The 22,018-nt window shown below is 46.9% G+C and overlaps 1 protein-coding gene and 10 non-coding genes across 11 annotated transcripts in view; all 11 read left to right on the forward strand.

Annotated features, from left to right (window-relative positions):
* LOC119394029 (cadherin-99C) overlaps nucleotides 1-22,018 on the forward strand; it is a 212,786-nt gene that overhangs the window by 74,854 nt on the left and 115,914 nt on the right. The window lies entirely within an intron of this gene.
* Nucleotides 11,287-11,368, forward strand: Trnas-gcu (transfer RNA serine (anticodon GCU)). Its single transcript has one exon. It is a non-coding gene; the product is annotated as a tRNA-Ser (tRNA).
* Trnas-gcu (transfer RNA serine (anticodon GCU)) lies at nucleotides 11,461-11,542 on the forward strand. Its single transcript has one exon. It is a non-coding gene; the product is annotated as a tRNA-Ser (tRNA).
* Trnas-gcu (transfer RNA serine (anticodon GCU)) lies at nucleotides 11,635-11,716 on the forward strand. Its single transcript has one exon. It is a non-coding gene; the product is annotated as a tRNA-Ser (tRNA).
* On the forward strand, nucleotides 11,808-11,889 carry Trnas-gcu (transfer RNA serine (anticodon GCU)). Its single transcript has one exon. It is a non-coding gene; the product is annotated as a tRNA-Ser (tRNA).
* Trnas-gcu (transfer RNA serine (anticodon GCU)) lies at nucleotides 11,980-12,061 on the forward strand. The gene has a single exon. It is a non-coding gene; the product is annotated as a tRNA-Ser (tRNA).
* On the forward strand, nucleotides 12,153-12,234 carry Trnas-gcu (transfer RNA serine (anticodon GCU)). The gene has a single exon. It is a non-coding gene; the product is annotated as a tRNA-Ser (tRNA).
* Nucleotides 12,326-12,407, forward strand: Trnas-gcu (transfer RNA serine (anticodon GCU)). The gene has a single exon. It is a non-coding gene; the product is annotated as a tRNA-Ser (tRNA).
* Nucleotides 12,499-12,580, forward strand: Trnas-gcu (transfer RNA serine (anticodon GCU)). Its single transcript has one exon. It is a non-coding gene; the product is annotated as a tRNA-Ser (tRNA).
* Trnas-gcu (transfer RNA serine (anticodon GCU)) lies at nucleotides 12,673-12,754 on the forward strand. Its single transcript has one exon. It is a non-coding gene; the product is annotated as a tRNA-Ser (tRNA).
* Trnas-gcu (transfer RNA serine (anticodon GCU)) lies at nucleotides 17,728-17,809 on the forward strand. Its single transcript has one exon. It is a non-coding gene; the product is annotated as a tRNA-Ser (tRNA).

Consider the following 22,018-nt stretch of genomic DNA (forward strand, 5'->3'; position numbering starts at 1 on the left):
ACCACATGGCCGCAGCTGCTCTATTGTTCGCGCAGGCGACCTATGCGCACTACTTATGCTTTTAAAGTCGCACGTTCGATACGGAAATGCGATGCCACTTTCATGCATTTAGCGTTCGGCAGTTTCGAGCACCTTGAGCTACGTCGAGTAAACACGTAAACAGATGCAGACCGGCCATGAAACTGCTTTCGTAGAAGCTTTACCATCTCTCTCTCTCTCTCTCTCTCTCTCAGGTTTTGTTACTGTGAACACACTGTACCAAATATGGGTAGTTCGGCACGCCACGTGTAATACCTGCGATGCCCGGCCAGTCATGGTTAACTGCATTGCAGCTTTCCTCTCTATACCATTTTTCTTTCTCCGAGTCCGCTGTAGCGGACAAACAGGGAAAGTGGTTACTGCAGAAAAACGGTAGATTTCCGCTTCTGCAACACAGCAGTATATAACGACGAATCGTAGCGAAAAGCTAAATGAACGCAGGTAATTAGGGAACCGAATGAGTGCTCAAGGGTTTGCTTAATTAGCCTTGGCTACGCGCACCCTCTCGCCGTCTTGCAAACACTGCATGGAAACCTTCTAGTTCTGGTTTGAGAACAATCGGTCCGCTCAAGTTAGTTTCCTGCTAAGCTAAGCGGGAAAGAAACCCTACGGCCAGAACAAGGCAAAAGCTCGCAGATTTGCAACAATTTGTATGAAGAACAATTTTACGGAAAAAAAAATTTGCCGCTAGAATATGCGATAAATTATACACAGACTTATTCCACGGTGAATGCTTGTTTCACTTTGCAACGCAAGCGGAGACATTCCGGGAGAAAACACACTTCACGGCAGTGCTGGCTGCAAGTGCATTATAACGAGGAGCCTTTGTGGACGAACATGGGCCATAGTTTCCCCGGCCCGTGCGAAGGAGTTGCACTACACACGTTTCAGAACACGGCGATGAAGCAGTGGCAAAAATTGCTTTTTTAACGCCAATAGCTGCCGTAGACGAAGTTTTCTTGAGGATCCCTTTAGACTGATAAAACGTAGGATGTCCGCACATCACGGCCTATATGCAGCGTGATACAGAAGATCTTTAACCGGGGGCAGCTCCCAAGCAACACGACTCCATTTTGCTTACTATAGCCACTATGGAAGTCGTGCTCCCTGCAGGCAGGCTTCATTCATTAGGGGTCTCGTTCACCCGAACTTGTTTGCTGGGAGCTATAATATTACATGTATAGTATAGCTCCGATTCGCACCAGTTCATTGTTCAACAACCGCATTTAATTCAAATCGGATCTCTAGACCCGGCGCAGGTTTCATGAAACCTTTTCAGCAAGGGGGCCCTCTTGGAGAGACCCAGTCGTTTCACGTAACGACCAAGCCCGATAGTTTTGTACGGCAGATGTTTGCCAGCGAGGATAGGATAGGGCATGTCAGTAGCATGTGGTTGCTCGAAGCCGGTAAATTTTTTCCCGCTCAAGTGGCGGCTTCTGTATAGTGGCGGTATAGGGGTGACTTCGTCTGTAGTTTGCAGTCACGCTTCTTTCTGTGCACAAAGTTGTCCCGTGACGGTGATGCACGCACTTGACTGCTTGCTATGTACAGTGAACTCTCAATTGAGTGAACTTCAAGGGACCCAAGGAAATAGTTCACTTAACTGAAAGTTCACTAAACTGAATATTCACTAGAATATGGAACAGCATTGGGCACAGCAGACATTAGAGTCAAAAGTGTGAAATGCAATTTATTTTGAAAAGAAATCTGTAATTTTCAGTTGGACTGGTGTGCTTAAAGCGCAAGAAGAGACAAAGCTTTCCAGAGAGTCTACGTTTCTGTGCACTGCCTCTGGCACAGCTTGTTGCTGAGACACGAAGTCTCGCAACTTTCTAACATACTCTACCGCCTCGTCTAGAGTTACAGGATTGAACCTGCCTCAGCCGTTACGACTTCCTCGTCGCACTCTTCTTCTTCTGGTTCCGGACGAACACTCGAAACAATTTCCAAATCAATAGTTCTGCACAAGTGATAAGATCACTGTCAGACTGCACATAGTCCTCAAATGAAGCACCACTGTCGACGTCCAGCTGTGTCGCGCCGCCGCCGCGATGTCGCGCCGCCGCCGATGGATGGGCGATTTAGTGGAGGATCGCATCGGCTATGCCAGTGCTGCAGTGCACAAAACTTCGTTGAATTGATTTAAAAAATGAGCCTGGGTCCGCGGATCAAGTTCGTTCAACTGAAAAATTCACTATTCTGAAATTCGTTTAACTGAAAGATTTTTGCATAGAATGCATAAGAAAATCGCCGGGGATTTTCTAAAAGTTCGTTATTCTGAAATATTCGTTAAACCGACGTTCGTACAAGTGAGAGTTTACTGTACATGGCTATTTTGTAGATATTTTATGTAATTTTCGTTCGTTCAGCCGCGGCCAATCCTTTCTGCTTGCTTTCCGAACCCCGAGAAACCCGTGTAAGTAGAGCTACCTCGGTGCTAAGTACGCGAATAGGCATCTGCTTCTCTTCAATGGGGAATTCGCTTGACAAGCTAATTTAGGAGTTATTAGCACAGATCACATCATCGCGTAAGTGAAAGTCTTCTGTGCATCATGCTGCACTTAGAAGCGGCGAGCCATGTTATACGACTTTTAGGTCACAGCACGTAAATCTGCCGTGACAGGCCGCTCCGCGATTGAAATCTTCTTTAGGGTTTCATTGGACTAGAACACTCAGTTTTCCTTCTACATCTGTCAGAGCACTCCAAGGTATCGTGAATGTCCTGAAAAGAGAGGAAGGGAGAAAGACGCGAAATCTTTCTTTCTCTCTCTTTGAAGCCTGCTGACGAATGAGGCGTTTCCAGCACACGAGTAGAAAAACGAACACCTTACGGTTGGAAGGCAGCAGGAAGGCTGTGGGAGGGAAAGGACGCTGTCCTGTTCGCTATCCTGTATATGTCCTTCCAAGGTCCCCTTTATAATGGCCCAGATGCATTAAACGCACCTGAGATGTGTAATTTGTAACTAGCCCAACTCTCTGAATCAAGTACACTGTGTAAGATGTAAGTATGGCTGCGTAAACTGTAATGTGCACACTTAATTATGATCGTGACGTTCCTCCTCCTTATCTCGCTAGGCCGTTGCGCCATTTCCATTGCTTTCGCGCACCAGTCCTTCCACTTTCCAGGCGTGATTCAGTAGATGAGTGTTTCACAGTCGAAATGAGCATGCGCGCATGAGGTTGCTGCAGGCGTATGTATACCGCCAGGTAAACCGCATTCCAGGCCTTCGTCCAAGAGAAGACAGACTGCCGGAGCAAGCGCTCGTTGCCAGAGGGCCTTTCGCCGGCACGCTCTTCTATAAGGACCCAAGAACAGTGTCAACGACGGCTATTGCTCCCGCGTAATGGAGCTCTCTGCTATGCATCTTTTTGTAATATCCCTCGGGTCAAATATCGTGTGATCGGGGCATGGGAGTGGTCCTGGGGGCAGCGGCCGACCTGGTGCACGGAGACTAAGTGTTGGCGGGGCCACTGTGAACTGCGGAAGTTCTTTCTCTGTACGCGAGTTCCCGAATGTGTGTACGCGCAGATTGCTTGACGCCGCGAGAACTATACGCCCGGGACACGATCGGAGGACCGGCATGTACAGTATAGCCGTCATCCATACAGTATTTACGATTGTAGTACAGCCCGCGATTTCGCGGTGCTGTGGGCGCACGCAGTGCAAGTGAACCAGCCCTCTTACATACACATGCAGTCGGCCGCAAAATCTTTTCTTACCTTTATTCGAAACAACAACAACAACAACAACAACAACAACAACAACAACAACAACAACAACAACAACAACAACAACAACAACAACAACAACAACAACAACAAGACAGCGCGGAACGTTGCAGCTGAAGCTTGTGGGGCCCTGCCGTTCGCGGCGAAATCAGAACTCGTCAAGCAGCTTAAGAATTCGTAAGCGTGTTCAATTCTGCCAGCATGTGCACGTGCCTATGGTGAGAACCACAATGAAAGAGAAGAAATCACCCATGGCGCAAGGGACTGGATTTGTGTGGGTGTTTGTTCTAATCTTGTAGAAAGCTTGATACTTTTAGGGGCGAAGCTCCTTATGCCGTGGGTCCGTCCATCCTCCGTTTGTTTTTAGCGTTGTAGTAGCCACCTCTAGTTCGTGAGAAGCGCGCGCTCTGGTATGCAGTAGAAGAAGACGACGACGTTGACGAGTGAGACCCTCGTGCGTGTTCGCCTATGTGGCATTCTTTCTTCTTTACTGCGCGCGTTCTGGTATGCAGTAGAAGAAGAAGACGACGTTGACGAGTGACACTCTCGTGCGTGTTCGCCTGTGTGGCGTTCGTTCTTCTTTACTACGTCTCGTGTTTTCAACGACACCCGAAGACAACATTTCAGAAGTAACGTGCCATGAGGCTCCCTCTTGGCACGCTTTCTCTTTAGCTCGGAGTCGCCAGATGGAAGACAAGGCTGCGGAACGGAGGGCACGGAAGGCGGCGGCAGCGCGCGCTCGCAGACAGAATCCTGAGGTGAGAGTCCGCGAGGCCGAAGCTGCACGTCGACGCCGCGAAGCAGATTCCGCCGTTCGAGCCCGCGAAGCCGAAGCTGCTCGACAAGCTGCACGGCTGCGGCGCGAAGACCCCGTCGTTCGAGCCCGCGAGGCCGAAGCTGCTCGACAAGCTGCACAGCTGCGGCCCGAAGACCCCGCCGTTCGAGCCCGCGAGGCCGAAGTTGCACGGCTGCGGCGTGAATCGGATCTTCAAAATGTGAAGGACCGTGAAGCGGCGAGAAAGCGCGCGTACCGGCAGGCAGAGCCCGAGGCTGTGCGAGCACGTGAAGTGGCTGCAAAACGCATCAGGCGGGCTCTGCCCGAAGGCGCCGACGCGCGCTTACAGCGGGACTTCCTTGATAACAGTTTCGGCCATAGTTGCGGTGTGTGCAACAGATTGTGGTTCTCAAACAATCTTCACAATATCTTCCATCAAGAAGGACCACGCTCGCGCCAATGCCATCGCCGTGCTGCAGCGCGAGTTCGCTTCGCCCCACTCATCATCATTCACCACGTGGATATGCTGTGATTTTTTAAAATTTCCTGGGCTTTTACTTTAAGTATTTGTGTTGTTTTATTTTTTCCGTTTACTTTTCAACTTTATTTTTCGTTCTTTACTTTAGGCGGCACTGCCATAGCGCTGACGGACAACTCACGCACGCTTTTACGTACGTAGACTTCTTTTTCAAGAATGGATTTACGCCCCGATATTTCCCATGCACACACAAAAAAAGAAGAAAAAAAAAACGTGGCAGCTCATACCCTCGTGTCATTTTTACCGTCAAGACAATGTGAAAATACAGAAAGAAAAAAGATGAGACAAATAATTAACGTATACGCAGTTCTGCGAGACTATGTCAGCTCTTATTTGGACACAAAGAGTAAGCGAGTAAATCTCTGCATTAAAGCCAGACGGAAGACAAACAAAGGAGCTTAGTAGTATATGTCGAACCAGCCCAACTGCTGAACTTCAAGTCCTCTAAATATCATACAAGTGCAACACAAAAGTAAAAAAACCTTTACCAAGAGTATGCTCTCCCTGTCACAAAAAGAAAACAATGCATAAGTGAGAAAACAATTGTCTCTAGCTTTAAGATTCTGCCCATCTTTGGAGCTGACGAAGAACACAGAAATAGGTCGTATCCATTGGTTACAATGAGTTGCTTTCGGAAGCTACGTGCCTTCTTACAAATAATATCTCGCAGTCACCACCTAAAGGCATCGAGCTTTCTTTTTTTTTTTGCGTTTTAAACATTGCAGTTGCGAAGAAACCTGGAGATCATTGAGTACAGCATTGTGCTGAGCAAGCGGTGAAAGGCGGGCTACATGGTACATGTTTTTAAAGAAGGAATGAGCAGCGCAGCTACGGGACGAAGTGAAGGAAATACACGAGCACGGGCGCTGACTACCAACTGAAGGTTTATTGAAAGGAACGAGAATATATACATTAAAAAACGAAAAGAATTCGTGAACAAAGATTAGGTAACTCTCTTCAATCATGGACGAGGCGTCAAGTAGCGGATTTCGCCGTCTAATAGATCAAGAGACGGCATTGCGCCTTATGTTGCATTTTTTGGTTTTTCGCTATTTAGCAACGATAGACGACGCTCCAGACGGACACGAAGCAACTTATTTGGCACCCACTTACCTGGCAGCACAAGTTTCCGTAGAACAGGCATTTGCGAAAAGGGAAACGGGTTTTCTAAATTATTGATGCACTATGATGTCGACAAGCAGAATATTACAGCACGTTGCGGAATAAATGTGGAGATCGAGATCGTTTCTGTTCGTCTGCCAGCTGGTCTCATCGATCGGGAGTGCAGAATACATGTGAAATGCCGCGACTTTCAGCTCCGCAGCTGGCAATGCCTTCTATAAAAAAAAAAAGAAAAAAGAGAACAACAAGAATGACGTATAGCACAGAGCTAATTTATTGGCACAGTGTAGAGCGCGGCACGCACGTCGCGCATGCTCACGTATTAAAACAAAGACATGTAGCAGCATGGGCATAGAGCGGTGCGCTAGTATTGATGGCATTAGTAAAGCAGACAGGGCTGAAGTTCGCCGCCGCATTGGAGACATTTCAAACATTGGCAACTTGCTCCACAGATCGTGACAGCTGACTCCTTTGCACCGAAAGGCAACTACGTACGTGGCAATCTAAAATTAATGCAGCAGTGAGTTAGAATACTGGTGAGGTATGTTCGTTGGCATTAGCTTCCAAATGATTACGACAGTACGCCCGCCATAATGTGTCCATAATGTGACCATAATGTGTGAAAAGAGGATGGTGAAACGCTCGCAGTCGCAAAGTGGATCTTTGCAACGGCCGCGCACTATAAAAGACCAGGGACATCGCCAGAAATTTTTTTCGGGGGAGGGGAGGGAGGTGTTTAACCACCCTCTATGTATGTTCGTACATGTGTTTGCATGTGTGCATGTATATATATTATGCAAGATTGAAAAATTTCGAGCTCTCTCACACACACACACGAAAAAAGGTACGAAGCATACTGCTGACAGCGTTATATTGTTACATTTTCCCCCAAATTTCTTATCTCGGTTGCAGGGACTGTTTGCTGCAAATGTCAAGTGAACTCTGCTAGCGCGATCTCGTGAAGTTTCTAGCGCTCTTCCTAAGTAACGACCTGCGGTGGCTGCTGGTTTGGAATGAGGAAAACGCTGGTGCGCCGTAGTCTGTCATTAAGCCACTACAGGAAAGCACAGAAACCGAATTTTCACTTAGCAAACAGGGCGAAGGTGGCTTCCTGGCTCATACAATATAAACCAAAATAGCCATGATGTTGTCGTTCACCTCATGAAAAAAAAAGTGGAAGTGCAGTGAGAATTGTTGTGCCATCAGGTACACTAAGCCTATATCAGGCATTTCATTTGGAAGGTGTGCTAGTCCCTAAACATTTTCTTTAAAGCATAGATGCACGAGAAGACTGGCGCAGTTTTTGTTTTATAAGTGCGTCAGCAAATGTAGGCTTATCAAGCAATTAGAAAAAAAATACTCGCAATCAAACTCTGTGCATTGAACGAATAATGTGTGATTCTATAAGATTCTAGGAAATAATATGACGTCGCTTTGTACAGGACACATGTTGGGCCTGTGAAAAGCGCTGAAGGAAAAATTCAGGAGTCCTTGCCCTATAGGGAAAATGGCGGCAAGCTAAGCTTGGCGTCATTTACGTGCTACCTTTCTTTCTTTCTTTCTTTCTTTCTTTCTTTCTTTCTTTCTTTCTTTCTTTCTTTCTTTCTTTCTTTCTTTCTTTCTTTCTTTCTTTCTTTCTTTCTTTCTTTCTTTCTTTCTTTCTTTCTTTCTTTCTTTCTTTCTTTCTGTCGCATCAGGCAATGCTCCCTCCTAACTGTTTCCTTCCTCCATGCCGCGCATTGGATCGTCATCCGCCTGCTAAACAGCGCAACACTTCAGTTGCTGCGGGCAACAACGAAATGTGGCAACAATGAAATGTGGCAACTTGAAATGGCAAGTCACCTCAATAACCTCGATAATATATAAGATTGCCGCACCAGAAACGAATGATCGCCGACAAGCCCATGATCGAGAGAGCATCAATTATTGGAAAACGGCGCATAAAGATAAGCAGGTGACCGGCGCACCTTTGAGGGCCGCATTTCTCAGCGCCCACGGGTGCCGGGTTTTCTCTTGCGGTCACTCCTACAATGCCAACGACACTTGTGAGGCGATACAAGCTTCACTTGAATATCTTTTGTTTTGTTCTTACAATGATTGTAGGGGTCCTAAGAGAACCTTAGCGATTAGTGTGAGACCCAACTGTCTCCTTCTTTAGCTCAGTTAACGGCCCAGTATCAGTTAGCTCTCTGTGTCGAGAGGTCGAAGACGATGTATGATGCTTGCAGAGGAAGGAATGTTGATGGAGACGTGTATGCACAGAGAAACAAGACGCACACCTTAATACATCTACTGATACGTACCCCTCGTGCCACAGGGACACGTTCATTCTAGGGATCACACGCATAGCGGAGTTACACATACCCAGTGGGGCCACACCGACCCAAATTGTCTACTAGGCCAGACAGGAGCCCAGAGCAAGTTGTCCATCCGTGGAACGTATCCAGTGTGTTCATAGATAGATAGATAGATAGATAGATAGATAGATAGATAGATAGATAGATAGATAGATAGATAGATAGATAGATAGATAGATAGATAGATAGATAGATAGATAGATAGATAGATAGATAGATAGATCGATAGATAGATAGATAGATAGATAGATAGATAGATAGATAGATAGATAGATAGATAGATAGATAGATAGATAGATAGATAGATAGATAGATAGATAGATAGATAATGAAGGAGACGGGGACGGAGAGGAATGACGATCGACGATGATATATATCTAAGGAGGTGCTTAAGGCGTGATAGAAGTTGTAGGACATTCCGTCACCCTATGCTCAACCTCAGAAGCTGGTTGCAGCAGGGTGGAAGCTATAGACGAGGTGTATAGCAGACCATATGGTTGCTCAGAAAAACACTTTTATATCCAACTGCCTTATAATTTGCAGGGTTCAGACATCTGCCTTCATTTGACACATGCTACGTAACCGCGATACGTGGTACGTTAATCCCGCTTTGAATGACCGTTGTATGCATTTACTTATTGCATCGCTAAGCACCGGTAATTGCGGTTACGAAGCAACGTGGCAGCGTCCATGCAGACGCGCCCACCCACCCGCTTCGATCCGAACTCGCGCTCACTACTTGCCCACTACTCTGACAACAATACATAAACGGCGACTTCGCCATCGCTTTGTGTCATCTCAAGCTGAGCACAACACATTAGGTATGTTTTCTACTTATTATTGAGATCAGCTATTTGTTCATCCACGCCTTGTCTCCGATAATCTGAGAATGGTTCTTGGAAACAGTGCAAAACAGACACGAATAAGTTGATGTCGGAGCGTCAGGACGCATACATAAAGCAAATACAAACGTCAGTTTCGAACTTACGGGCCACACAGCGCACTACGACGACTTGATAAATTGGAGGCAGAAAGCACTCGATTCAGGCGGTGCCGCCTGGTCTTTTCTTTTTTTTAAACAAAGTTTTTTTAAGATGGAGTCGTCTTGCGCGAAAAACCCGGCGAAAGCGAGCGGACAGAAATGCGGCCCTCGAAGGTTTGTCGGTGACCTGCGTATTTGTATGCGCCGTTTTCCAATAACTGATGCTCTCTCGATCGTGGGCTTGTCTACGATCAGCCGTTTCTGATACGGCAATCTGATCTTTTATCGAGGTCACTTGTCATTCCACGTTGCCACATTTCATTGTTGCCTGGACATGAACGCATGACCGTCGTTGTTGCCTGTAGCAACTGAAGTGTTGCGCTGCTGGGCACGTGTGTGAAGGTGTAATTCCCGGCATGGAGGAAGGAAACAGTAAGGGGGGAGCATTGCGCAGTGTCAAAGAAATAAATAAAGAAAGAAAGAAAAGAAAGAAAGAAAGAAAGAAAGAAAAAGAAAGAAGAAAGAAAGAAAGAGAAAGAAAGAAAGAAAGAAAGAAAGAAAGAAAGAAAGAAAGAAAAAGTAGTACGTCAGGCGGGCAGACACAAAGCTTCGATTGCCCCCATTTTCCCGATAGGGCAAGGGATCCAGAATTTTCTTTTCCGGCGCTGCCGTCTGCTCGCCAATAGTCGCCCGACGCCTGCGCGCAAGCGACGCGGTGCGGATGAATACATCTTGAGGGATCTTCTCTCTTCCTATTGGTTTAGCAGCCCCGTAGCCTCCACAGCTATGCAAGAAACTTGTGAGATGGAGTATAAGATCCAGAATAAACAGAGGTGGCAGCTCTAAAAAATTATGAAAGAGAAAGGTGTTAGACTGAAAACTGAAAATCGCTTGGGTTTGCGCCCTGATTTTTCCCGTGGTAGGAATTGTGGACCCCGCAAAAATATGAAAAAAAAAGACAGTTCGATTATATTGAGTTGTGGTACTAGTATAGAGGCTTGACAATCCCCCCAGACTGCAAGACAGACCAATATCTCAGTCATAAAATATATTACGCCCAAATGCTCCCTCGAAGCACAGGTCATAAAACTAAGACTTTCTTAGTAAGGCGAAAGCCTTAAGTGCCTCATCAGACAATGTCCGTGGAAAACGTGGCGAGCTGTAGAAAAACTTACGCGACATTAGTGAGTTTAATAAAAATCAGATAAAAATCTGAGTTCGAGCCTAATCGAACCCAGGCATTCTGCGTGACTGTCAAGTCTATTACGGAGCCACGCCAGCGCTTGAAATCATTTTCGAAAAAGGACATATGCAGTCGTCATGTTGGGCAACGAGTCACATCAGCGGATGTTGCGTGGAAGAAGCGTAGAATCGCGCCAGGCGCCTTACCATGTGATTTGCGTAACAAGTGGGTGGTTGAAAGCGGCCAACCCATTACAGAGGGCTGGGCCATAATTCGTCGTTATCATCATCATCTACAACATCAACAAAGGGGGCAGCAACTCACGTGATCTCTCAAGTTCCGATGATGATAACGATGATGATGAGGAAAGAGCCACACCGGATGGTGTTCGCATTCGAGTCGTCCTAGGCCAATGCAAAACTGGCACTGTGAGTTTTTTTAGTCACGTCATGATGGCTGCCAGTTTGGTTTTATGAACTTGCCACGTAGATTCTCAATATTTTCCCAGCTCATCGCATAGGTGTCTACTTAACGGACTACATGCGACAGCCTAGACATGTAGGCGAGGTGGCCGAGTGGCTAAGGGGATGGACTGCTAATCCATTGGGCTCTGCCCGCGTGGGTTCGAGTCCCACCCTCGTCGTTCTTTTTGCATATTTTTTAAAAAAAATTTTTGTCTGATCTCATTGCATAGATGTCTACTTATATGACTACATGCGACAGCATGGACGTGTCGGCGAGGTGGCCGAGTGGTTAAGGCGATGGACTGCTAATCCATTGGGCTGTGCCCGCGTGGGTTCGAGTCCCACCCTCGTCGTTCTTTTTGCATATTTTCTTTTAAATTTTTTTTTCTGATCTCATTGCATAGATGTCTACTTATCTGACTACATGCAACAGCATGGACGTGTCGGCGAGGTGGCCGAGTGGTTAAGGCGATGGACTGCTAATCCATTGGGCTCTGCCCGCGTGGGTTCGAGTCCCACCCTCGTCGTTCTTTTTGCATATTTTCTTTTAAATTTTTTTTCTGATCTCATTGCATAGATGTCTACTTATCTGACTACATGCGACAGCATGGACGTGTCGGCTAGGTGGCCGACTGGTTAAGGCGATGGACTGCTAATCCATTGGGCTCTGCCCGCGTAGGTTCGAGTCCCACCCTCGTCGTTCTTTTTGCATATTTTCTTTTAAATTTTTTTCTGATCTCATTGCATAGATGTCTACGTATATGACTACATGCGGCAGCATGGATGTGTCGGCTAGGTGGCCGACTGGTTAAGGCGATGGACTGCTAATCCATTGGGCTCTGCCCGCGTAGGTTCGAGTCCCACCCTCGTCATTCTTTTTGCATATTTTCTTTTAAATTTTTTTTCTGATCTCATTGCATAGATGTCTACGTATATGACTACATGCGGCAGCATGGATGTGTCGGCTAGGTGGCCGACTGGTTAAGGCGATGGACTGCTAATCCATTGGGCTCTGCCCGCGTAGGTTCGAGTCCCACCCTCGTCGTTCTTTTTGCATATTTTCTTTTAAATTTTTTTTCTGATCTCATTGCATAGATGTCTACGTATATGACTACATGCGGCAGCGTGGATGTGTCGGCGAGGTGGCCGAGTGGTTAAGGCGATGGACTGCTAATCCATTGGGCTCTGCCCGCGTGGGTTCGAGTCCCACCCTCGTCGTTCTTTTTGCATATTTTCTTTTAAATTTTTTTTCTGATCTCATTGCATAGATGTCTACGTATATGACTACATGCGGCAGCGTGGATGTGTCGGCGAGGTGGCCGACTGGTTAAGGCGATGGACTGCTAATCCATCGGGCTCTACCCGCGTGGGTTCGAGTCCCACCCTCGTCGTTCTTCTTGCATATTTTTTTTTTATTTTTTTTTTCTGATCTCATTGCATAGATGTCTACATATCTGACTACATGCGGCAGCATGGACGTGTCGGCGAGGTGGCCGAGTGGTTAAGGCGATGGACTGCTAATCCATTGGGCTCTGCCCGCGTGGGTTCGAGTCCCACCCTCGTCGTTCTTTTTGCATAACTTTTTCCTGGAAACCAAGCTATACGCATAAAAGTGCATTGGTTGCTTCACAACCTACTAGACGAGGATGTGTGCGAGGCCTTGGCACCCTACGGCACTGTTAAGGAGATTACGCGGGAGCGGTGGCGTGTTCATGGCCTACAAGACAAAGGCTCTTCGACACGGCTTGTCATCCTTGTGCTGAAGAAAGGCCTAACCGTGGATAACGTGCCGCACTTGCTACGCGTTGCTGGCGAGCAGACATTGGTTGTCGCTCCAGGCAGAGCTGCGCTCTGTCTTCGGTGCAGAAATACTGGGCATTTACGCCGTAAATGTCGCGTTCCACGCTGCGCACTCTGTCGACGTTATGGACACGACGAGTCGCAATGCGTTAGGACATCTGCGAACGTGACAGGCCCTGCAGCAAAGGAGGAAGTGGCGGAACACCTTATGGACGAAGCCGACGTCGAAGAAGTGTGTCCTGGTGGCACGCCGAAAGCGAAATCACAGGCCACGCCCCCTGTGCAAACGCCCCCTGAGGAACCTGTCTCGAGGAAAGTGACAGAGACCAGTGAACTAGGAAAAGAAAGCAAAGGGGACGATAGACAAGGCCAAGCAAAGGATGACAACGACTCGCAAAAGGCATCGAACACCGTGGCGCTGGTCAGCGGAACAAGGAACCCATGCTGATGAAATGGACGTAGCTTCCTCAAGCGGGAATGTAACAAAACGGACTCATGACCAAGCAGCTGGTGAAGACCAAAAAGGGGACCCTACAAGCGAGGAGCCACCACCAAAGGCGGCGATCACGCGACGGCCGATCTTCCGTCCGAAGCCGAACATTCCGCCGGATAGAAAACCGGCGGGCTCGGAGCTCAAGTAAGGCCCAGGCCTTTCATGGCGTGTGGGCGATGAACCGCGCACTATGGATAAGAAGACGAGCAGGCTGTTGTGCTGCGTATCTAAGGTACGCATCCAATTCACAAGTGTAAAACGCAGTTCTGTACGGTTGCCTTATTGTACGCGGAATTTAAACCTTTGGGTTGCTTTTGCGCGCGAGTGGTTTGTTGAACCGTGCGATTAGCCTGTTTCAAATCATTATGGTAGTGGATTTGGTTAGAGGACTGCGTGTTGCCACCGTTAACGTTCGCGGTCTTGCCGCAAGACGAAAGCAGTGCCAAGTTAATCGCCTGTGTGCTGATAAGGAACTGGATCTTGTAGCAATACAAGGAACAAAGGTTGAAAGCGAAGAACAGACTGATCGCATGGTGGCTCCATTTAGAACATACTACAACGTGTGCGTATGCCCAGCCGTGGGAACGTCTGGCGGCTGTCTTATTTTGGTGCGGAAAAGTTTGAATGTCACAGAACAGTCACTCAAGGTTGATGAAACCGGCCGGCTCATTGTGTATAATTTTTCTTTTAGCGGTTATCTGTGGAGAGTGATTTGTGTGTATATGTCGAATGATGTGCAGGAACGATGTGCTTTTTTCGCAGAGCTTGAACAGTATCTAATTTGTGATAGATACGTCTATTATTGGGAGATTTTAACTGCGTCTGTTATACTGAGGATCGTGCTAAGCGAGCCGTAGTGCGTGATAAAAGCGCTCTTTTGCTGAACACCCTGGTTCAGGAACATAACATGGAAGATGTTGGCCGCCTTTTAATGGGGGCATCAAAACCGACATACACGCATTTTGAAAGAGACAGTCACGCGAGACTATATAGAGTGTATGTTTCGCTTGACCTAGTATCAATATGCAATAACTACGGTGTGCAGCCAGTCTCCTTCAGTGATCACAGTATGGTGTACCTTGAAATTGGCTCCCTAACAAAAAAGCGTAAATTCAATTGGTACCTCTGGAAATTCAATAGCCAACTTTTTGAAGATGAGGTATTCGTTAAGAGAGTACAAGATGAAATCGAAAAAATGCTAGTTAGCGAGCCAGCCAACTATGCGGAAGCGTGGGAGGACCTAAAGATAAAGGTTAAGATGATCGCGATGGAAAGGGCAAGCGTTAGAAGCCGCAATAAAAAAATGAAGGAAAAGGAGCTGCAACGACAACTTGAAATGTTGCTTGAAATGGAGAGTACCGAACCAGGAGTGTTCATGGGGGCAGGAACGTAGCCAGGATTTTTTTTCGGGGGGGGGGGGGGGGGGGGGGCCAAGGCCTAATTCTTCGAAAGAAAGTCTTTCCATGCCAAAAATAAAACAAAAGTTGCCCGGGAATATAGAAGGCCGGACGAATTTCGGGGGGGGGGGGGCCCGGGCCCCCCGGCCCCCCCCCCCTTCCCTACGTGCCTGCATGGGGGATATTAGCAAGGTAAAGAATGAACTGGAAGCTATCGACAATGAAAAATATAAGGCAGCTGTGGTTCGCGTGCCCGAGCCGAAAGGTTATGGGTCGATGAGAGGCCAAATAAACGCGCTTTAGCTGACGAAAAGCGATACGCTATTAAGAATGAAATTCAACAAATAAGGTACGGTGGACAGATAACTTCAGATTGTAAAATGATAAAACGCGCGTTTCAAGTATATTACCGCGAAATATTAGGTGACAAAAGAACAGTGGATATGGGATTTCAAACAAACTTTTTGAAGGCCATGCCACGACTAGATAAAGAGGAAACAGAGCGACTAGAAGAGAAGATAAGCCGGCGCGAAATTGAACTCTCGATAGAAGATATGGCGGTAGGAAAAGCGCCGGGACCGGATGGCTTGGAAGCTGAATTCTATAAGGCATTCGCGCCTGGAGTGTCCGAGATAATAATAATAATATCTGGGGTTTTACGTCCCAAAACCAAGATATGATTATGAGAGACGCCGTAGTGGAGGGCTCCGGAAATTTCGACCATCTGGTGTTCTTTAACGTGCACCTAAATCTAAGTACACGGGCCTCTACCATTTCGCCTCCATCGAAATGCGACCGCCGCGGCCAGGATCGAACCCGCGACCTTCTGTCCGAGATATTATATCATGTATTTGAGGAGGCATACAACAAAAAGCAACTGCCACCGTCTTTTCGATCTGCCCACATGGTTTTAATTCCAAAAACAGAGGATCGAGATTACTGTCAGTAAGCTCATATAGGCCAATAAGTCTCACCAATTTTGATTACAAAGCGTTAATGAAGATTCTTGGGAAGAGATTACAAACTGTGATCAAATACTTGGTTGGACCACATCAAACATGTGGCATTAAAGGGCGTACCATCTGCACAAACACTCATGTAGCACGTAGTGTCTTTGAATGCTGTGACGCTTTCGATAGCCGAGTCGCCATGTTGCAATTAGATTTAGCGAAGGCCTTCGATAAAGTGTCACACGAAGTGCTGTTTTTAATACTTAATCATGTTAACGTTGGTGACGTTATTAAGCAAGGTGTCAAAATGGCATATCAGGACTGTACGATACAGGTTATAATTAATAGAACCCTGAGTGAAAGAATCCCTGTCCAATCAAGTGTCCGGCAAGGGTGCCCACTAAGCCCTCTACTCTTTGCATTGTACCTTGAGCCCTTTTGCTTGGCTGTGATCAGTAACGAAAATATTAGAGGGTTCAGACTGCAAATGACCGAAGTGAAGGTATTAGCCTACGCGGACGACATAGCTGTATTCTGTGATGATCGAGAAAGTGTCCAGGAAGTGGTTCGAGTCGCAAAAGCATACTGCAAGCAGTCAGAATCAGAGATAAACTGGGACAAAAAGCATCGGTATATGGCATGGCAACTGGGACGTAACGCCAGAACATTTCTCTTCGGCACGGTGGACGACGACACCTGTGAAGTATCTGGGAGTGCCGCTGCAGCACTATAAAGATAGCACAGATTATTGGCTAGAAGAAACTGATAAAATGAGGGAAAAAAAACGGGTGGCTGGATCGACCGAGGTTTGTCAATATTCGGACGCGCGAGTGCTTGTAATTTGTTTTTAGTTGCCAGAGTATGGTATGTTTTGTAAATTATTTTCATGACGAGGGTGTGTGTTCAAAAGATACATAGGGTTCTTGCTGTATTTATATGGGGGTCAAGTTTTGAACGTTTGAGTCGTACTAATTTGTTTCGATCAGTTCGCAGTGGTGGACTGGGGCTGGCTCACCTCTATATCAGGCAGCTTGTGTCACGTTTTCTTTTTTTACGAGATCAAAGGGATGATTTCTTACACACAGTCATACAGGTACGGCTGGCAAGTGCTCTGCCAGAATTCGTCATTACGTGCTGTGATTACGGTGGGAAGAGTGTGACTGGATTCATGCGTGAAGTGGTTATGTCGTTTCGTGTATTACACGCAAGGTTTTCTTTGGACTATTTGTCTACAATTACAAGGAAAAAATTGTATAAAGACTTACTTGATGTAATGTTACCAGTACCAGTATAAAAAGTTGTTAACATAGGAGGTCCAGGAAATGACGTGTTGAAGCGTGTTAAAAGGATGCCCGTTCCATCTACAGTTAAATCGTTCTTCTTTAAATTACATACCAATACCCTACCAGTTAAAACATGGTTAGACCAGAAAGGTATTGGCGTACTATGGACTGATGACTGCTTGCTGTGTAAAAAGCCGGAGACGATTGACCACGCTTTCATAGATTGCTGGGATGCAGTCTTTCACTGGCACATTCTACAACGAACTCTTAAAAAAGATCTACCAATTACACCCATAGGCATACGGTTTCTGCCCACGGATACATATGATGGAACACCCTACGACATGTTCATGCTCCTGAGCCTCCATAGTCTATGGAAAACAAGAATGGCAGTACGCCATGTCGATGTCAAGGTTTCCACGGTACGGGAAAATTTCATTGCAAGTATTGCACATGTTAGAGAAGTATATCGAGCACAAGCCGAGCCCCCCGAGTGGGTGGTTATCCTAGATAACCTTTTTAAGGTGACCATGTCATTTTAGTGTGACTACAATGTGTTATATATGCATGTGTTTTATTGGTGTGTTGTCGAAGTAGGCAATAAAGATAAAAAAAAGCGAGGTGGCCGAGTGGTTAAGGCGATGGACTGCTAATCCCTTGGGCTCTGCCCGTGTGGGTTCGAGTCCCACCCTCGTCGTTCTTTTTGCATATTTTTGAATTTTTTTTCTGATCTCATTGCATAGATGTCTACATATCTGACTACATGCGACAGCATGGACGTGTCGGCGAGGTGGCCGAGTGGATTTCACTTCCGGCCACTGCTGTGTACGGACGTGTGCATCATGCGCTCCGTAGGGGCGGATACAGCGGCCCAGATGGGTCGCGGAAACAGGATTATCGCCGAAGATGAACAGGATTACAAAGTCGTATTGCCGCAGTTGCCTACAGGTGCGTGTGTTGTGAATACTGTTTTTCTACACGGAGATATTAAGGCAAGGCCGTATCGTGTTGAAGACGTCCGTGACACTTTGGTTAGTCTGGGTATGTTGCCTGAGGTACTCGCCTCAGGCGCTTTCCAGATGAACCACGTCTGGGCCGTGACTTTCAGTACAGCGCAAGCCACGAAAAAGATGCTAGCACTTGGTGACGTAAAGATAAAGGAAAGGCGCTGCCTCGTTATCGACCCGAACAAGCAGGATGTCCGGCTAAAGCTTTATTGGCTTCTGCATAATGTACCGGATGAAGATGTGCGCACCGCACTCGCAAACTATGGAAGAGTGACAGAAGTATCAAAGGAACGTTGGCGCGTCCAAGGTATCGCCGATAAAGGAACCTCGACCAGGACTGTCACCCTGCAATTAAAAGCGGGCTTGACAGTTGAAGACCTACCACACCAGCTCCGAGTGGGCGGTATAACAACGCTTTTGGTTGTGCCAGGACGGGCACCGCTTTGCTTACGATGTCGACGAACGGGACATATACGCCGGGACTGTCGCATACCCCGGTGTGGTCGGTGCAGACGCTATGGTCACGAAGACAGCGAGTGTGCCCAAACATACGCCAGTGTGGCCGGGCCTGTGGCTGGCGACCATCTCACGGATCACATAATGGACCAAGTTGATGCAGAAGAAGCAGCGGAAAGCAGAAATCGGGGTCCCGTATTCACGTCCCTTTCTAAGGGCCCGAAGGACGAAGGAAGCGAAGCGGCTCAGGCTGAACAAATGGGTCAACAGACCAACAGCGTGAGCTCTATACCGCGGGACCAAAGCGACAACGAAAATGAGCAAGGTATTGGGTCGTCGACTGGACAACCTGAAGATATGGACGTCACAAGAGCGGGGACAAGCGCAAAGCGAACGCTTGAAGATGTCAGCAACGAGGACGCAGAACCAGAGAGGACAACAGGAGGTGAGCCGGCAACGAAAGCGGCAACGCTCAGGCGACCCAGCTTGAGGTTCAAGCCGAACATCGCTGCGGGCACACGTCCACCGCCGAAGCCACCCTCGTAGCCACGGGGGAAGACAGTCAACGAGGGACCTAAATGCATAGGTGCTCAAGGACATAGCGAATATGGCTTCATTATTATGTGACGCGTGTGGAAAGTGCACGCCTTGTACGTGTCTATCCACAACTTCAACGGTGGAAGCCAGGGATGTGTCAATCGGCGAGGTAAGAACCATGCGGTCCGTATCTTGCCCGCGGCCTTCGCAACCCATAACTACGTTGCGTATCGCAACTTTAAATGTGCGCGGACTTCGATCTAAACGAAAGCAATATCAGGTTAGTCGTCTTTTCCTAGTGGACGACCTCGATATCATAGCGGTACAGGAAACGAAGGTCGAAAGTCAAGAACAAACGGACCGCATGGTCGAACCTTTTCGGTCCCGCTATAATGTTTGCATATGTCATTCTGTTGGCACCTCTGGAGGGTGTGCTCTCTTTCTGCGGAACTCTTTAGGATTTGTTGAAGAGTATGTTCATGCTAGCGATGACGGCCGTCTCGTTTTGTGCGATTTTGGCGGTTTTGGTAAAAAATGGCGCATCATTTGCGTATATGCACCGAATAGTATAACTGAGCGGTTATCCTTTTTTGCAAGTGTCGAACGGTATTTAAAATCTGAAAGAAACGTGATAATTCTGGGGGATTTTAATTGCGTGTGCTTCAGAGAAGATAGAAGCAAAAGACTATCCGTTCGTGATCAAAGTGCTTCGTTGCTGTCAGCGCTTATGCAAGAGGGGGGTTTTGAAGATGTAGGAAACGTATTGCAAATTGGAAGTGGCGCTAGGTTTACGCATTTGCAGCGCGATTGTCATTCCCGTATAGATAGAGCATACGTATCAGATGTACTCGTGCCGCTATGCAACAGTTACGAGCACAAACCAGTAGCTTTCAGTGATCACAGTGCCGTAATGTTTTCTCTGGGAGTGAAGAAGAAAAGATCAACCTTTTCTTGGAAACTGTGGAAACTGAACAATAAATTACTTAGTGATGAAGTCTTCGTGGATAAGGTAAAACTACTTATTGAGAAAGTGCGCTCGTCTGAGTCGGGGCGAATGGTCGCTGCATGGGAACAGTTCAAGGAAGAAGTTAAAATTGCTGGAATTGAAAGGTCTTCCATGTTACGCTACAATGAAAAAAGAAAGCAAAAAGAACTACAAGGTCAGCTAGAATTCTTGTTGTCAGTCGAAAGCACGCGACCAGGCACTTTAACTAAAGAGATAAGAGAGGTCAAGAACCAGCTTGAGATAATGGACACTGAAAAATACAGAGGAGCAGTCATACGCGCACGCGCAGAACACCTTTGGCTGGGGGAAATACCGACGAAACGCTCGCTGAGCGAAGAAAAGCGCTACGCCTCGCGTAAAGAAATAAAACAGATTAAATACGGAGGAGTGACTACCACGGACAAACAGATGATAGAAAGCGCGTTTTTGGATTATTATAAAGGACTTCTTGGGTGCAGCGGTAACAGAGAAGCAGCCTTGGACAGCGAGTTTTTGTCAATCATGCCGACACTAGATAAGGAAACCACCGCACGCCTCGAAGAGCCAATATCAGTTGGGGAAATTGAAAGGGCCATTAATGAATTAAGTGAAGGGAAAACGCCAGGCCCTGATGGACTAGGCACAGCTTTTTACAAAGCATTCAAAGATGAGCTGTCGGAGCTCCTGTTACGCCTCGTAGCGGAGGCTTACGAGGTAAAGGAAATGCCACCGTCCTTTCGAAGGTCACATATTGTACTCATACCCAAAAGTGAAGATCCAGTGAAGCTCTTGTCAGTGAGTGCTTATCGTCCCATAAGCCTCACTAACACTGATTATAAGGTTTTTATGAAGGTACTCGCCAAGAGACTGCAAAGCGTAATACGGTTAATCGCAGGACCGCACCAAACATGCGGAATTAAGGGCCGAACAATAGGAACCAATATCCACACTGCGAGGAGCATCCTTGAGTGTTGCGATGCATGGGACAGCCAAGTAGCAATGTTGCAACTAGACCTGGAAAAGGCTTTTGACCGTGTTATGCATGACGTACTTTTTTCAATATTAAAACATGTAAATGTAGGAGATGTTATTTTGGAAGGGGTGAAGATGTCGTATAGGAATTGTTTTGCTAGCATCGTAATTAACAAGGAAGTTACTGCAAACTTTCAAATTGCAAGGAGTGCCCGTCAGGTTTGCCCAATTTCCCCCTTGTTATTTGCTATCTACTTGGAGCCCTTTTGTTTGAGCATAATCAATAGCGACAAGATACATGGTTTTAGGTTAATGACGGCTGAGGTCAAAGTACTGTCCTACGCAGATGACATCGCTGTTTTTTGTAATGACAGAGGGAGCATTAGTGAAGCAGTCAGTGTAGCAGACAAGTACTGCAAGTGGTCAGGCAGTGCCTTAATCTGGGATAAGAGCGCAGGTTTTTGGCATGGTACCTGGGACGAAAAGCCAGAATTTTTCGAAAAGGTTAAGTGGAGCTCCGTGCCGACGAAGTACCTCGGTGTGCCACTGCAGAAATATAATGATCCCAGTGAATACTGGAACGACGAGACAGAAAAATTAAGGGAGAAAGCGAACAAGTGGGGAGGAAAAAACCTATCAATATTCTCGAGGTCAACAGTTTGCAACTTATTCTTAGCAGCCAAAATTTGGTATGTACTTGAGGTGCTGTGCATGAACCGCTCAAATGTACAGAAGATACACAGAGTTTTCGCCACTTTTGTTTGGGCCTCCAAGTGGGAACGCACGAGCCGTACAAATCTTTTCCGGTCCGTGAAAGCGGGTGGGTTGGGATTAGCCCACTTATTTCTAAGGCAGGTTTATGTTTCTGCGAGATCAGAGCCATCCGTTCTTACGTACTATGCTACAAGTTAGATTATGCTGTTATCTACCCCGAATTTGTTGTATCCAC

This window comes from Rhipicephalus sanguineus, chromosome 1, assembly GCF_013339695.2.
Source record: "Rhipicephalus sanguineus isolate Rsan-2018 chromosome 1, BIME_Rsan_1.4, whole genome shotgun sequence".
Taxonomy (NCBI): domain Eukaryota; kingdom Metazoa; phylum Arthropoda; class Arachnida; order Ixodida; family Ixodidae; genus Rhipicephalus; species Rhipicephalus sanguineus.